We start from the raw sequence: 17,286 nt of genomic DNA, 5'->3' as shown, positions 1-17,286 counted from the left end.
TCTTGTGATCGCCGCATGTATATAAAACAGGTCCGCAGCTCTAAACCGTAGTAAAGGGACCTCTGGCTAATACGTCGGGTTCTGTGTCGGACTCGTAGCCTGGTTCGTATTCTGTTACTCCTCAACACTGTCTGCTGAGCAGCCCTGTCTTCTTGCTCCTGAGCATAGTATCCTAAGCTGCCTGAATCTGAACCTCTGGGGCTTGAGCTGTCGACAAATCATCAGGCAGTGGACCCTTCAGGTCGGCCCCTTAGTGTCTCCTTCTCCACCAATGTGGGGTTCCTACCATGCCACCAGATGAGTCAGATCACTATTGCTAACGCCTGCCCCCATCCGAGGGGTTGTCTTGATGCATGAGTTCAATTCTTTGATCATTAAACCTACATATATGGATCAGTACTTAAGGTTTGACTCTCATCATGCACTGGAGCACAAACTGGGTGTCATCAGGACGCTATAACACAGAGCGAACACCATCCCCACTGACAAAACGGCCAGAGAAGCAGAAGAACAGCACATCAAGAAGGCCCTGAGTAAATGTGGTTAAATTTCCTTGAAATGAAACTGAACCTGGACATGTTGTGGTATGTGGTTTAGTTGCATCAGTGGCAGTAATGGGTGATGGTTGACGTAGTTTGTATCTATTTTTAAGTTTCTAAGTTTCTTTTTTTTCAGTTAAAAGGGTTTAGTTATTGGAAAGAGGGCTCTTCCTCAGTTTGTCAGCTGTTTGTGTGGAGTTGTTCTTTATGTTCACCTCAAATCAACCTGAGTGTCATTTCTCTTTAGTTCTGATCTCACTGCTGAGCTGCACAACAAACCAAGGTCAGTAACCTTCTTCTGTCACAGTTTAAACCTGAGAAATGCTCACTGATATGACCTGATTGTGTTCATGTTTCACACTGTAAAGTACAACAGATCATCAGTTTTTCATTGTAACCCTCACAGCTCGTCTGACTGTGAGTCCCAGCAGCTCTCAGTTCTTTAAAAGAGACTTTGTGTCTCTGAGCTGTGAGGAGGACGACAGCTCTGCTGGATGGACTCTGAGGAGAAACACAAGCAAACCACAGACGACTCAGTTTGGAGATGGGTGGGGAGAAGGTGCTGGTTCTTCATGTAATATCACTGTTTTCCTACTGGACAGTGGAGTTTACTGGTGTGAGTCCAGAGAGGGTCCCATCAGTAACATGGTTAAGCTGACAGTCACTGGTAAGCTGAGTGTGTGGAGTTAGTGTTGATGAAGCTGTGTGTAAATGGATGAAATGCTGTAGTTTGTCTCTGTGTTGAGGTGGATCAGTGATCCTGCAGAGTCCTGTCCTCCCTGTGATGGAGGGAGATGACGTCACTCTGCTCTGTAAAACAAAGACCACTCCCTCCAACCTCCCAGCTGCTTTCTTCAAAGATGGTGTCTTTATTGGGGATGAGACTACAGGTCACATGACCATCCAGCATGTTTCCAGGTCTGATGAAGGCCTCTACAAGTGTGACATCAGCGGTCATGGAGAGTCTCCATCCAGCTGGATCACTGTCACAGGTGACACACTCACCTGTCTGTGTTTCTGCAGCTTTCAACATTCACAATGTGACGACAACTTAATGACTGTGTTTGCTTTATTTTAGGGGAAGACACCACCACACCTCCACCTACATCACTCTCTCCTCCTGTTCTCTCTGTGTTGTCATGTGCTGGATCAGTCTGTGTTTTGGTTCTACTGGTGTTACTGGTTCTGCTGGTGAGACGATGTGTTAACAGGAAACCTGAAGGTGAGACTCAGACTTAACATTTTTTACATGTGTTGGTTTCTTTACACATGTATTATGATTAACGTTGTTTTGTGCTTACATTGCATGCAAAAGTTGCCATCTTCAAGTTGTTACATCTTACATATATAAAATTAACAGTTCTGTGTCTGAATTGTAATTTTCAAAACATCACCATGGATTGTAATTGCAAAAACTGCCAGGCAGAAAGAAGAAAGAAAAAAAGAAAAGAAAGCTTCAATAGTGCAAACAACAGATAACAGTGGCAAAAACGTGGCAAAAACCTCCAGACGAAATAAACTTGGATGCTTCTCACCCAGCTTTGACAGCTGAGATAAACATTTGACTGACAGGGAAAAACTCTGCCTCTGGATCTGGAATCACTCTGCTATCGTCTGTCACATCCTCTTCTGTCACACCAACACTCCTGCAAGGCAGCACCATCTTTAAAATCCTTTGTCCAGTATATTTACTATCCCCCCTCTGCATATGTCCGAGCATTTCACATTTTACTTAAATTAATTCACACTTTTACAAACATGTTGTTTTATTTGATTTGTTTCTTTGTCAACAATTTAAGGCTAGAAAAGAATAATCTCTATAAAATATGAGTTTTTGTCTTAAAACTTTATTATTATGTGTTACTTTGTGTTCATTGTGTTTGTGGTCTGTGGTTAGCTGAAGCTAACAGCTCTGCAGTCGTCCAGCATCCTGTTTCTGATAGAAAGAAAACACTTCAGCTGCAGGTGTTTCAACACAGAGCTGTTTATTTAAAATAGGAATTAATTCCTCATATTAGACAAACTTATTTAATATTGTTTACAGATTGTTTTTTAACAGACTTCACAGTTTTTTGTGATGGGCGGCAACATTTTAAAACCCATTTAAATTTGGAATACACCTCTTATTATCTATAACTGAAATGTTATGTATTCTCTGAAGGTTTTCTATAGTAGCAAAAACATCTGTGGGAGCAGCTCTCCTATTAGCTGATGGTCCTGTGTGTCTTTTATTGTGCAGTGAGAGATTCAGCTGCAGTGTACTCATCAGTGACATCTGAAGACACCAGCTATGCAGAAATCATCATCAAAGAGAAGCAAAACAATTCAAAGATGAGAGGTACAGCTGCGTCTTGTCTCCATCATAGTTCACTTCTACAACCAACAACTGGTCCTTTGCTTTAAGCTAAATGCTAACATTAGAACAGACAGCAGACAGTTAGCATTGTTTCTTTAGCAAAGAAATGTCAAGGATGCTAATGAAATGTTTTCTTCTTCCTCCTCACCTCACATCTCATGTACTGAACAGAAGTCAGAAGCATGCATAAAAATTCTTAATTGGTCCTGATATTCTTTCCATTAATTATTGTCATCAGATTAGTCTTTTTACCTTCCTGTCTCTGGAGAGAGTCAAGAGCCGACTAAACAAAACTAACAGCTGGTTAAAAGCTAAAAATCACACTTTCCCCCCGATAAACTGTGTGATAACATTCTAATATCATATTGCAGTTTATTCATTAAGCATCAGAGTCCATCAATCTTAGATCTACTTCAAAGTCGACAAAATGTGGATATTGAAGGAGTTAAAACTGACAATACAGAAGATAAAATAAGCCTGTATGCTGACAATGTAGTGCACAAGTATTCAAACTCAGCCACGTTCACTACCTCTCACCCGTTCCTCTTTGTCTTTGGGTAACAATAGTACATTTTCCCCTGCATTCTGTAGCCAACAGTACCAGAGGCAGTCATGTTTAATCCAGGCCCTGACCGATCTGGTGTGCTCATTCTTAAAGATCAAAATGGTTAATTGCACTGGGTCCGCTTCCCGATGCCGTTCTCTCCATTTATGTAGACTTGACATCAGCACTAGCCTGTGACCGCCAAAAGAATTATGAACACAGAAAAGTAAGTGGATTTTGATCCACCATGCAATACCATCTGGAAAGCATCCAATTGGCAACAGCTTCATTTCACACTGCGGATGCAGTAAAAGCATACCTGAATAGAACAACACAACGAAATGGAGAATGGAGAATAACTTTGGTCGTACCGATTATTGATTTTTCAGTTCCTTTGATCAGTTAAAGGTAAAGAAACAAAGCTAATAAAACATTCATTAAAACACACAACCCATCTCAATCCAAAATTGAGACCAGGGGACAGAGTTGACTCTTGCAGGCATATTTGACGGTGTGGTAGCTCCAACTCCACCTAAAGTAAATAAATGAAAATGAGGAGTTTTGGTATTGGTGGTTTTGTTTGGGCCAAATTTGATCTGGTGTGTTTGGGCATTTGGCAATGCAATAACTGGGTAATAAATCCATTAGCAGCCAAAATGTGTCTGGTTTTGATATGCAAAAGCTGTTAGCAGTGTGAATGTTCACACTAAATACAACAATTATCCTTTAATGCAGTGAAACAAGTCCTGCATGTTTAACCGCAGCAGCTACTTCCTGTTGTTGATTCTAAACTGTAGCTGAAGAAACCACCACAGACAGATCTGGTTTAGCCAATGGCAGTGTTCATTTTGTGAGAGCGTGTTTTCTTGGTGCTCTGTGGTGAAATGTGTCAGACTGCACTGAAAGGCCATGACTGTGGTTGTGCAATTTCATCATACAAACAAGTTTTATGCAATCAGTTCCTGTTCTCAGCAGAAAAGAAAAAAAGTGGAGAAAACTGTGAAAACCTGCTGCTAAGTGCAAATGCTATACGTTAATGTCTGCATAATCAAAAATAAAATAAATAAAAACTGCCACCGATTTATTTCAGTAGTATATCAGTGCTGTTAGTGTAGTGTAGCAATTTGTGTGTTTATTTCTGCAGAGGCTGAGACAGGTGTTGTGTAGTCAGAAGTGAGAACTGAAGGTGCCTTCTGACTGCTGTAGAATCACAGTCCATCATTTTTCTTTTTCTTCTTCTCCATTAAAGGGTTACCACAGCAGATCACCTGTCTCTAACTCACCCCAGTATTCACTTATTCTACCTCACTTGTTAGATCGATATGCTGTCATAGAGATAAATAAAGATATCCTTAATATGCTCATCTCAGGCAGAAAAGCCACACCCACGTAAAGGACAGCCAATCAGCTGAATGTTTCATTAAAGGTCAAATAAAATAGAGAATGAAGACAGAGGCTGAAGAGAGTTCAGTATAAGATAAAGATTTTTTTATAAGTGTGAATCAAGCACAGCTACTCAGGCAATAACCAGATAAGTTTTATGTTAAATGTGAAGCGTATCTATTATCCTGTCCTACAGAGAGGATAATAGAACACAAATTATAACCAAACTCAAATAAATTCAATTACAATGTGTTTCAGCCCAGTAACTTCCTGTCTTCCTACGCTGCTTATTTTTTTCCTCTACACATGGGTCAAACTGGGTCAAATTTTACACACCCACACTTGCTTCACAGCTTCAACACAACTGTGCATCACTGTTCACCTTTACTGTCTGAAGCCTCACTACTTGTAGCTACATCTTGCAGCAGTGACGTGAAATAAAAGATGCTGTGACAGAGGAGGTTGTCAGACAAGACAAATAGCTAAATATTGACCAAGAGAAGAAATATCTAGTGGAAAATGTGGGAATGCTCCTACTTACGAGAATCATGTCTAGTGGTGAGGATTGATAATTCAAGGTTTGTGTTTTTACGTGTTGGTCTGTCTGAGAAATCTTCTGTGAGAAGTTGGAAACAGGAAATATTCGAATTTTAATTTCCCTGAATGCAGCTGATGCAAGTTTTTCAGTTTTGTGGGTTCCTCGTTTGAGTTTTATGAAGTTCAACAAGCACAAACAAGTGTGGGCGGCACAGAAGCACTGAGGTGTCTCGTTCTCAGTAACATCTGAACCGTGTGATGCAGAGAGGTGGATTGATTGAACTACAAATCTTGTAATCATGTTTCCTGTTGTTTGAACTGTGCGTGTTTGTGTTCAGACTTTAAACCAGAGCCAGACGTCGTCTACTCTTCACTGAAGTAGTCCACCAGTCCAACCACTGACGTCCAGCTGCTGGTCTCTAACTGGTCCATTCAGAACTTCAAATCAGAGAACATCCACATGTTGTACATATTTTTATGTTTTATGTATTTTTTCACTTATTTAAACGAATATGAGTCATAACTCAGATCTTACTTGTGGAGTGTTAAATGTCTTTTTTTATGTTGTATATGAACCATATGAGTTAAGCACCTTGTTTATGTTTGCATATACTTTAGTTTCTCTGCAGGATTAATAAACTTGTTCTCTTTCTGTGATGTCAGATGGAAAATTTGACTTCTTCCGGTTGTGGCTAACTGACGCATGCTTTATTTCACAGCAGAAAACCATAAACATAACACTAAAAACAACAAAAGAACGACTATATATATAAAACAAACAAAATATTAAAACAAGCACACACAAAAAATCAAGCATGAAACCACAGCAGCAGAAATTTTCCAGTTGCTGTAAACTTCACAGAAAAACTTTATTACAGATGGAGAACTTCGCCTTGATGTTGTAAGTGTCACTGAAACCGGCCCGCAGCAGCTGACATATTAAATAGTAATAATAATAATAATAATAATAATAATATAGCACTACACTTGGAAGAGAAACAAAGCAATTTCACTATGTTAACTTGGATTACAAAGTTAGTGGTTATATTGTCTGGTGCCATCTAGTGGTAAAACATTAACAGTGTTACAGTGGAGCAGATTTTTTTCTTGTTTAATGAATGACAACCTGCAGGGTTTGATTCCATTTCACGTGACATGATGTGTGTGTACTTTGTAAGATGTGAGAGTTCCCTTGTGTCATTGTCATGGTCATGGGTTAGCTCATGCTTTTCCCCTGTAAACCTAAACTTAACTTTTTCTATTGTTTATATAAATATGTATTTTCCTAATGAATTTTAACAGAAAATATTTTTCAATTTACAGTAAACTAATTAAAATTAGCTTCCTGGCTAGTTTTTTTTTTTTTTTAAAGTGAGGGGCATCCTGAGAAATATATTACCTGTACTTCCTGACCTTGCTCTCACTCATTTGTAGCTAATGTTTGCAAATCTATTGAAGTCAACAACTTGCAACAACTTGTGTTTTTGGGTAGTTCGTTTAGAGCAGTGTGTCAGCGCAGCAGCAGTTTAAATGATGTTTACAATGCAAAGCAAGAAAAAAGTGATGCTTACAGGAAGGACAGCAGAGGCCTGAAAGATGAAGCTCTGATGGACGAGTAGCTTGTGTTTTTATATGATGAAAATACTTGCTAATGCTGTATGTGTAAGTGTGATATACAGAAGCTCGTTCATTGGAAACAATTATTGAATGATGAATTCTTTAAATGATTGCTTTGAGTTACAAAGCAACCCCAAATTCAGGATTTGACTGAGCCATATGGAAAAGAAATGGGAAAAACTTATAAGTAGGGATGGGTACCGGTGTCCGGTGCCATGATGACATAAACGGTAGTAACCAGACCGAAAAGCAGCGCACATTACGGTGCTTTATTTCGGTGCTTTTTGTTCCTGAGCTGTGATACACTTCTAGCCAATCATTTTACGTTTCCGAGGATAGTAGGCGGGTCCAGGTACGTACGTTCTTTTAGAGCAGAGCTACAGATTTTTTTTTTTTTTTTTTTTTTTAAGTGACATCAGAAACAGCAGCATGTGACATCACGTGATGGCGGAGCTTCAGTTCATCCTTTGTCATCTTTTTTTTTTACAGATTAAAAATGACCAAGTCGAAGCGGTCAAACTCTGGCTGTAGTTCACAGCAAAATATGAAAACTCAGCAGCAACAAGTGCTTTAAGCTGATACTGTGATACTGTCAAAGGAGGTAACACCTCGAATCCGATGAAACACCTGGCGACGCATAGCGTTTTTTTTAAAAGCCCAGAAATGCGCCGTATTTGATAGCTTGCTGCGAGACTTCACACTGTGCACATCTGCTGCGGGTGGGTTGCCTGTTATTGGACCCGGAGTTAGCAACATCCCCCAAAAACCCGAAGAGGAGAGTCCTGGCCCCTAGCCCTGCCAGTGTAGCAGAAATGATGATGGATGATGATGCAGCAGCAACTGTTCTTCTCTGCGTGAGTAGCTTAATGTTGTTCGTGTGTAATTTACGTTGAGTAGGCTAACCACGTTATTAAATTAATGCATGTAAGGTGAACTAGCAAACATCATCATAGCTACATGTCTTCTTGTCTGATGGCAGATACTCCCTTCACCCTGGCCAAAAAGGCTAAAATGACCAGGTTTTTGGACAAAGTTGGTGTTTTTTCCATTGTTTAAGCACTGCTTCCAGCCAAGAGTGATACCATATATGCCCCATAGCTGCAGAAAAGGCTAACATTGTTATCTTTTTACAAAAAACCAGCTGAACATGAGAGGTTTTTGGACACAAAATTGTGTTCTCCATTCTTTAAGCACCGGTTTCAGCACCGTTTAAGCACCGGCACCGTTTCAAAAGTACCGGTTTGGCACCGGTATCGGATAAAACCTAAACGATACCCATCCCTACTTATAAGAGACTTGCATCAGCTTTAGCTTACTTCATATAGTGAATTCCTGGGCATCAACATCCACGAGGATCTGAGCTGGTCACACCATGTTGGTGTGATCACAAAAGCAGCAAGACAGCAGCTCTTTTTCCTGCGGTGCCTGAGAAGATTCGGCATGAACCCCAGAATACTTACAAACTTCTATCGATCCACCATTGAAAGTATGACTGGCTGCATCACCACCTGGCACGGCAGCTGTAATGCTTTGGACCGCACAGCTCTGCAGAGGGTGGTGAGATCAGCACAGCGCATCACCGGGACTGAACTGCCAGCCATGCAGGATCTCTACAGACAGCGCTGCATTAGGACGACTCAGAGGATCCTCTCTGTCCATATGGAAAAGACATAATAAAAACTTTAAAAAGTCTTGCATCAGATGTGGCCTTCTTCATATACTTAATCATATAAGGCTTATATGATTTACTCATGAAACTGGCCACTTTCTCATTACTTTCATATATTGTTTTAGGAAGTATCCAAAACATACAAGTTTCATTATATAATTTTTCAAGGGATCTTATATATATATTTATATCTGTTTTCACTTGTATGCTTTTCATACAAGTTTCACACCAGACAGATACAAACTTTATAAGATTTATATATATCTTTTCCATATGGGCATATTTAAGTGAAGCTGGTTTTTATTAATAGTTAATTAAAGCACTGATATTTATTAAAAAAAAACATGCTCATGTTCAACTGAATGTTATTAAATAATGGATGATCTGATGAAGTGTGTGTGTAGTGCTCAAACATCGTCCTCTAGTGGCCATGTAAACAAATATCTGGGTTGATTATGTTCATATCAGTTTTGCAGTTTGCCCTGATGACGGCAGGGCCTGAGACGACAGAGCAATGTAATAAATCATGTTGGAGTTTTTAATGTGTTTAAAATAGTCATGAACTACTTTGTTCCTTCTCTTCTGATGAAATTCCATCCAGAGGCCCTTTGTAGTTTCTGGTTTCAGTAACATCATTTCTGTAAACTGACACGCTGAGCACTGAAACCACAACACACAAAACCCGTTTTTTCAATACTTTACATTTTTTAGTCCTGATTCACAACAATCTGTTTTATTTATGGTCACTAACTATGTCAGATGTGTGAGTCAGTAAACGTAGCTGTACTCGGGCAGCTGGAGTCATGAAGAAATCCAAAATTCACTTTTTCAAACGTTTTTGTTTTTTGTGATCAGGGACCAAACCAAAGATAAGACATCTTAGTTAAACACTGAAAAGAGACAGGGTGTGGTTTGTCTCTCAATACATCTGAGCAACATGTCGACATGTATCTGGAAGTTTTTGAACCCAGGCATCCTAAATAATGGATGAAACTCCAACTACTAAATGGGCTAAACATCTAACATATTGATGTTGATGTTTCACCCAAACAAAAACAGTCCTAAAACAAGCTAATGGTAAGCAAACTGCTCTGAATCACATCATGTGTTTAGTTTAATTTAGCAATCACGATCGGAGCAGATGAAAAGAGAGCTTGGAAACTGTGAATTTAAGCTTAGCAGAGATCATTAATCCCATAAATGTCACGTCCTCGTCCTCCCCTCACCATCAGGTGAGGTTTTGTTCCGAGAATATAGCCAAATAAAATTCAGCCAATGACAGTGAACTTTTATCAGACTCCTGGTTTGTCTTGTTCATTTCCTCATATCAATGTTTTGCATGTGGCATGGCAGATGTTTTTTTATATTTTATATTTGTATATTCAAATGTATATCGTATTAGTTTGATGGTGAGTTAATGCACTGTTGTGCACCTGGTGTATGTTCTGAAAGACAGTTCTGTGAACTGGTCATTGAGTTCTGGCTGAACTAGATCTGATCCTGGGTCTGTTCCAGAGAGCAGATAAAACTGGTTTTGCTAACCGTCAGGTGAGGGTTTGTTAAAGGAAAACAGATAATTAAAATTCCGCGAATTGAAGTGAATTTTTGTCTGACTCCTGGTTTGCTTTTTTTAATTTCCTCCATACGAATGTTTGGCGCGTTCACTTGATCTCGTCTGATATCAGAAGCTAACGACTATAATCTGGGATTTGGTGCTACAGAAATAAGCTGAATGAAATTGATTTGGATGCTATATTATATGTTTACACCTAAGAGTCAGACCAGCTCTTGCTCACTGATTTCACTAAACAAACCAGCTCTCTCAAGTTTTCCGTTTAGTTTCATTTACCAATCGTGATCCGAGCAGGTGAAATAGAGCCAAAGTTTGTGACAATGAAAACTGTGAATTCAAGTTCAACACAGGTCATTAACCCCATAAATGTCACATCCTCGCACTCATCTCTGGTGCAGAGTAATGTAAACATTATCCAAAGGTATCGTGCACTGGGGACACATTAGCACTTGAGTTACTTTAAATATATTTCATGGTGTTGTTTACTGCTTAACTTTAACTATTTATATGTACAATATCTAAAGATTCTGAAAGCTTTAAGACAATAAAAACCCCCGACATACATCACACACACACACGGCTCTCTAGTTTGAAATGTAATTTAACACAGCATTTTAAATCATGCTGCTGGACTCTTGATACAATACCACAAAGACAGCATCATTTAAACAAATAAAGAACATTTTGCATTATACAGCAGCCTCATACCCTGAAGCAGATGTACTCAGTTTATGTTCAAAACTGTGAGTTTTCTCCAAATTCTAATTTAGTCAGTCTTAAAAAGAGACTTGTTGTTGAAATGTCATGGCACTAATTTTAATCATTCGCCAAAAGACTCAAAATCGTATATCTCAACTGCAAATTATCCAATATGTTCCAAACTTAAAACTTGTGCTTGATGGGAATTTGAGTCTGGAGACGTCCATGTACACAAATGTCACCTGGTGGCAGCAGAAAATCAGCAATAGGTCATTGTCATGGCATTTAGATGACATTTTAACGGGTGGGTCCAAGCACGAGACATGATTGCCTGCCATAAAGTTAGTGCGTAATCTTCACCGCCATCTAGTGAACACAGGAAGTGTTCAGTAAATGGTAAATGGCCTGTATTTATATAGCGCTTTACTAGTCCCTAGAGACCCCAAAGTGCTTTACATATCCAGTCATTCACACACTGGTGATGGCAGCTACATTGTAGCCACAGCCACCCTGACAGAGGCGAGGCTGCCAGACACTGGCGCCACCGGGCCCTCTGACCACCACCAGTAGACAACGGGTCAAGTGTCTTGCCCAAGGACACAACGACCGAGACTGTCCAAGCCGGGGCTCGAACCAGCAACCTTCCGATTACAAGACGAACTGCCAACTCTTGAGCCACGATCGCCCCAGTAGGTAAATGACAGCATCCAATCAGCATCCCCTGCTAAAGACAATCATATGATCGTGTGACTCAACAATATGCTCGGGCTGTATGTCTTGTAAACCGCACACACTCAGATGTGCACCAGGGTGTGAGGACCCGCTCACCACTGCAGCTTTAATATAAAATGTGTTTCTTACGTTTTGTGTTGTTTCTTTCAGTTTCTTTTAACATTATCTTATGTAACAGGATTTAAATTATTTATAAAATGTATAAACCCCCCAAAAATGATCTTAAATGCTTTTTTCAATTCTTACTTTAAATTTGAAAAAACTGATTTAATATAATCTAAGAACTGTTTAAAGAAATGAGTCATTGAGCTTCACTGCTGTTGTTGCAGTGTGGGGTAAAAAGGGGAGGTACATGAACTTCAAATCACATGCAATCACATTTTAATGTCAGTTTGTTAGTTACATACTGTAGTTGAAAAATGTAAGCATTGTGGTTGACCATCAGATTTTCATGTACATAAGATTTATGATATATTTTGTATGAGACGTAAAAGAAACATGTCAGAAATGTGTGCTGGATATTTGTAATTATATCTAAAGATCCGCAACTACAACTGATCAACTCAGTCATATGTTCATAAATGTGAAGTTTATTAGACACAAAAAGCTCGCGTTAACGTACCGAGTGAGAGTCGTCCTGGTTTTTGTTCGTTCCTGTTTGTTGTCAGGCCCTCAGGCAACACTGCATTAAAAGCAGAGCTGGTTGTGTGGTGCTAATAAGGATATAATCGATATAAATCAAATATAATTTGCGATGGAAATGAAATGATGAGTGTCTTGATAAACAAGTCTCCGGAAAGGAGTTTGACGTTCAGAGCAAACACACAGTTCAAGCCTTGGGGCTCAACCCTGAAACACTTCAGTTACTCTGACTCCACCTCTGTCAGAAACAAGTCAGAGCAACCCTCAACCAACCCCCACCACCTCACATGCACACCTTGTAAAACACTCAGTTACTTTCACTTTATTAATAACATGTTGTCAGCTTTTAATCTCTGGCATTCTCAAACAATCGAACCATCGTTGGACATCTGTGTGAAATGTCCGCTGTAACGTCTGCGTCTCTCTGCTGGACTTTACTGTCTGTCTGCCTCCTGCTCGTCTCTGCAGGTGAGAATAAACTCTTTTTGAATCAAACAGGATTTCCTGAAGAGTTCTGTAAACATTCAGGATGTAAATGATCTCTGAAACTGTTTAAAATCCCTTCGTATGAGTGCAAAATGTCTGGAATAGAGATGTCCACTGGGCTTTATTGCTGTATTTCTGTGTGTATGTGGGAACATATTTATTTCGTAGATGCTTAGATTCATTATATTGCATTAGTCTGATGGCAAATCAATGCAGCTAAATTGAGTTCTAATGCTCAATAACTGGTGTATATTCGGAGTTACAATAAAATAGTTGTTCTGTCCTATTCTATGACCTGACCCTATTCTACTGAAGCTGAATTAGAAGTGATCTGTTCCAAGGAGAAGATTCAGATTTGTCGTAACCATCAGATGACTTTGTTCCAGAAAGAGAGCCAATGAAAACTCTCTCTGCTGCACTCAGTTTTCATCTGACTCCTGTTGCAAGTTTTTCAACTTTGTCATAAGAGCAAAACGTCAAAGCTCGCATTAGATCTTTACGCCTTTACATAAGTTGGTGTAAATCTGGAACAAATAATTCTTGTATTAGAGCTGGACTCAATGTAAGAGCCGAGGCAGCTCTTCTTCTTTTATTAACTGTGGATAATAAGGAACTGTCAGGCTCTTAGTCTGTTACCTTACACTTATGTTATACACAGCAGGCAGGCTTTAATTTAAAAAAAAAAACAAACAGCCTGTGTGACACTTCAACAAAACCAACCAGGAAATATTTGTTAACCTAACAAATGCTATCATACAAGCTTCTGAATACAGGCTACAGATGTAAGAGTTATTGAACTGAATTGAACTGTGTTCACACAACGAAGTGCAGTGATTCAATTAAATTAAATTAAATTGAAGTGAATTGAATTCATTGATTGTGCTAATGATTTAATGTTTGATATTGTCAAGTAAAAGACACTAAAATTAAATGCATCTGAGGAACTTTTCAGTAGCCTGAACACATATCTGTAAATGTAAATTTTGAGCCCAGGCATCTGAAACCTTGATCATAACAGAGTTTGGTGCAGGAGTTTAGCTTAATCCAGCATCTGGTAAAGTTTAAGCTGGTTATAGAAAAGTGCTGAATGTTAGTGAAAACACAAATGTCATCCATATTCAGATGGACGTGCTGCTCTTCTTCAGTGAGATTCGCTCACTGAACTCAATGTGGATCATATTTTGTCAGACACCCAGCTGATGGTAAACCTCCTCGTACTCTGGTCCCGTTCAGCAGAGCTCAGCAGTCTCTGTCTGACTGGCTGCTGCTGCAGTTACTTTAACCTCTCTGCTCAGTTTCAGACCAGAAAATCATCACAGCGGAGCCGGGACAGACCGTCATTCTGCCATGTCGAGCTCCAAACAACGACATCATCGGTGTAGAGTGGAGCAGACCGGACCTGCAACCAGAGCAGGTTTTTCTTCACCACGATAAGACGTTTGATCCAGTAAACGAGCGTCCGTATTTTGACAACCGGATGGATCTGCAGGACAGACAGATGGAGGACGGAGACGCGTCTTTGGTCCTGCAGAAAGTGACGGCTGCTGACACTGGAGTGTACGAGTGTCACGTCTTCATGAGAGGAACAGACCCCAGGAAGAGAGCTAATCCAGACGGTGACCCCATCTGCATCATCCAGCTGAGGGTCGATGATGCAGAAAACTAAATAAAAGTTTAAATAATTATTACGTAGCTTTAATTGTTTCCTCTTTTTAGCCCTTTTTATTTAAAGTTCCTAATCAGCAGCTGTATTTTGATCATATAACAGCTTTACCATCTGCTTCAAATAACTGAAAACACTAATTTAATCTCTTCAGTCAGTTCCTGGGCAGTGAGACGTTCCCCAAATCCTTAAAGTTACACTGTGATCTGTTTTTAAATTTAGAAGAAGGTTTGCTGGATAGTTTTGTGACAGAAGCAATGATAGGAAAATATTTCATCATAAAACTGTTGGTGAGGTGAAGCTGAACTTTGAATCAAGGTCTGTTTTAACGTCTTTGTTAAAGAAGGTAAACATACGGGTTGGGTCTTACTGGAATCTGAGCTGCATCTGTTTTTCTACAGGAAATATGTCGGAAATGATTGACATGTGATAATAATATATGAGTATCAGCCTGAGGCTGCAGCTCGACTGCTGTTTGTCTCTGTGTAGTCTTCACTCTGTGTCGCCTGGAGCTGAAGTCAAGTGCTTTTTAGGTTTCTTTATAGCTAGATCAGCAGGTTTGCAAGTAGACCTATAGGTTAACATGATCACCTGCTGCAAACACTGATAAGAACTGAGGCGTTCTCATCAGAGAAACATCATTTTAATAGCTAAATGACCAGCTAACATCTATTATTTACTGACTGCCAAAGACTGAAAAAAAAAGTATACAGTCGGACATAAACAGGACGATGGAAGTGAAACTAGTCCCAGCGTGTTATTTAACGACATTCAGAATATGCTTGTTGACATCAGGAGTAATGAGAAGTTACGTCAACTCAAAGCTGCTGAACCGCATTCCCTTAACATATCGACACGGTTGCTGTATGTATACAGCTGTGGCAGTTTTATTTATGTTTCATGTTATGTTTTTCAATAATATACACTCCTGTTCCTCCTGTCAGTCAAATCTCTGGGATATTAAACCCAAACTGAGAGCAGATACAAACATATTAATGAATGGTGGTCCTGTTTGTAAGAGCAAGCTCACAGAGTGAACATGACCTCTGACCTCCTGACGGCCTCAAAACTCCAGCTCATTTGTCTTAAGTTCATTTGTTGAAACTGATTCACTTTTTTTTTTAAACAAATCTGCTACTTTACTTCTTAAAACAGAATAATTGCTACGATGCCTTCCAGTCAGGTTTTAGACAGAACCACAGCACTGAAACCGCTCTGACCAAAGTGTTTAATGACATATGTCTGAATACAGACAGTGGAAAAATGTCAGTCTTAGTTTTACTGGATCTCAGTGCAGCATTTGACCACAACATATTACTCAAACGACTGGAGAACTGGACAGGTCTTTCAGGAACTGTACTAAACTGGTTCAAAACATACTTAGAAAACAGGAAATACTTTGTATCAATAGGTAACTTCACATCTGAGCAGACAAGTATCACATGTGGAGTTCCCCAAGGTTCCATCTTGGGACCCCCTCTGTTCAACATTTACATACTCCCACTGGCACAGAATATAAACAACAACAAAATAAACTATCACAGCTATGCAGATGACACACAAATATATATCACAATGTCACCAGGAGACCGAGGCCCTGTACAGGCTCTTGGTAAATGCATTGAGGAAATCAATGACTGGTTGTGCCACAATTTTCTCCAGCTAAACAAAAACAAAACTGAGGTAATAGTCTTTGGCGCCAAAGAAAAACGATTACAGGTCACCGGAGAACTTCAATCTATACATCTAAAAACCACAAACTAGGCGAGAAATTTGGGTGTAGTGATGGATGCAGACCTAAACTTAGAAAAACACATTAAGACAATAACAAAGTCAGCTTACTATCACCTCAAGAATATTTCAAGGATCAAAGATCTGATGTCTCAACAGGACCTGGAAAAACTAGTCCATGCATTCATCTTTAGTAGGCTTGATTACTGTAACAGCATCTTTACAGGTCTACCTAAAAAATCAGTCAGACATCTACAGCTCATTCAGAACTCTGCTGCTCGAGTCCTCACTAAGACCAAAAAAGTGGACCACATCAGTCCAGCTCTGAGGTCTTTACACTGGCTGCCTGTCCGTCAGAGGATAGACTTTAAAGTTCTGATGCTGGTCTATAAAGCTCTGAATGGTTTAGGACCAAAATACATCAATGACCTCCTAACCCAGTATGAACCATCCAGATCCCTCAGGTCATCTGGATCCGGTCTTTTATCAGTTCCCAGAGTCAGAACCAGACACGGAGAAGCTGCATTCAGCTTTTATGCTCCTTATATCTGGAACAAACTCCCAGAAAGCCTCAGATCAGCTGAAACACTCAGTTTATTTAAATCCAGGTTGAAGTCTCACCTGTTCTCAGCTGCATTTGAATAAAGCACCAAATCCACACTTTTAAGCTTAAATTTCAAAACTTACATTTAACTACTGATTTTATCTACTGTTCTGATTTTATCTGTTTTGATTTTATATACTGTTTTGTTTGTTTGTTTGTTTGTTTGTTAATTAGTTAGTTTATTTGCTTGTTTTAATCAATTTTAAATCGTGCTTTTTATTTGTTCTTGTTTCTAATGTCTCTGTAAAGCACTTTGAATCACCTTGTTGTTGAATTGTGCTATACAAATAAACTTGCCTTGCCTTACTTTTTAAGAAAATTCAGTCAAACACATGAATGGTCAGTGGTAAAGGCTTGATTATACTCCACAGACAGTGTCTGAGTGCTCATTCTGCACATGTGCACTAAAAGAGCATTTTCACTGGTTCACTGAAGTCAAATAGAGGCTCTGTGAAACTCAGTGTATTATTGTAGGGTCCACCTTTCAATAGAAAGCACCTTAAAGCGACTG

General features: G+C 39.4%; 1 long non-coding RNA gene across 1 annotated transcript; it reads left to right on the top strand.

Annotated features, from left to right (window-relative positions):
• The first annotated feature begins 1,734 nt into the window (after nt 1-1,734).
• Nucleotides 1,735-5,861, top strand: LOC113011332 (uncharacterized). The gene is made up of 3 exons (XR_003270521.1): nt 1,735-1,761; nt 2,779-2,877; nt 5,698-5,861. It is a non-coding gene; the product is annotated as an uncharacterized LOC113011332 (long non-coding RNA).
• Nucleotides 5,862-17,286: the final 11,425 nt, after the last annotated feature.

This window comes from Astatotilapia calliptera, chromosome 3, assembly GCF_900246225.1.
Source record: "Astatotilapia calliptera chromosome 3, fAstCal1.2, whole genome shotgun sequence".
Taxonomy (NCBI): Eukaryota; Metazoa; Chordata; class Actinopteri; order Cichliformes; family Cichlidae; genus Astatotilapia; species Astatotilapia calliptera.
This window is presented reverse-complemented; position numbering and strand designations above follow the sequence as displayed.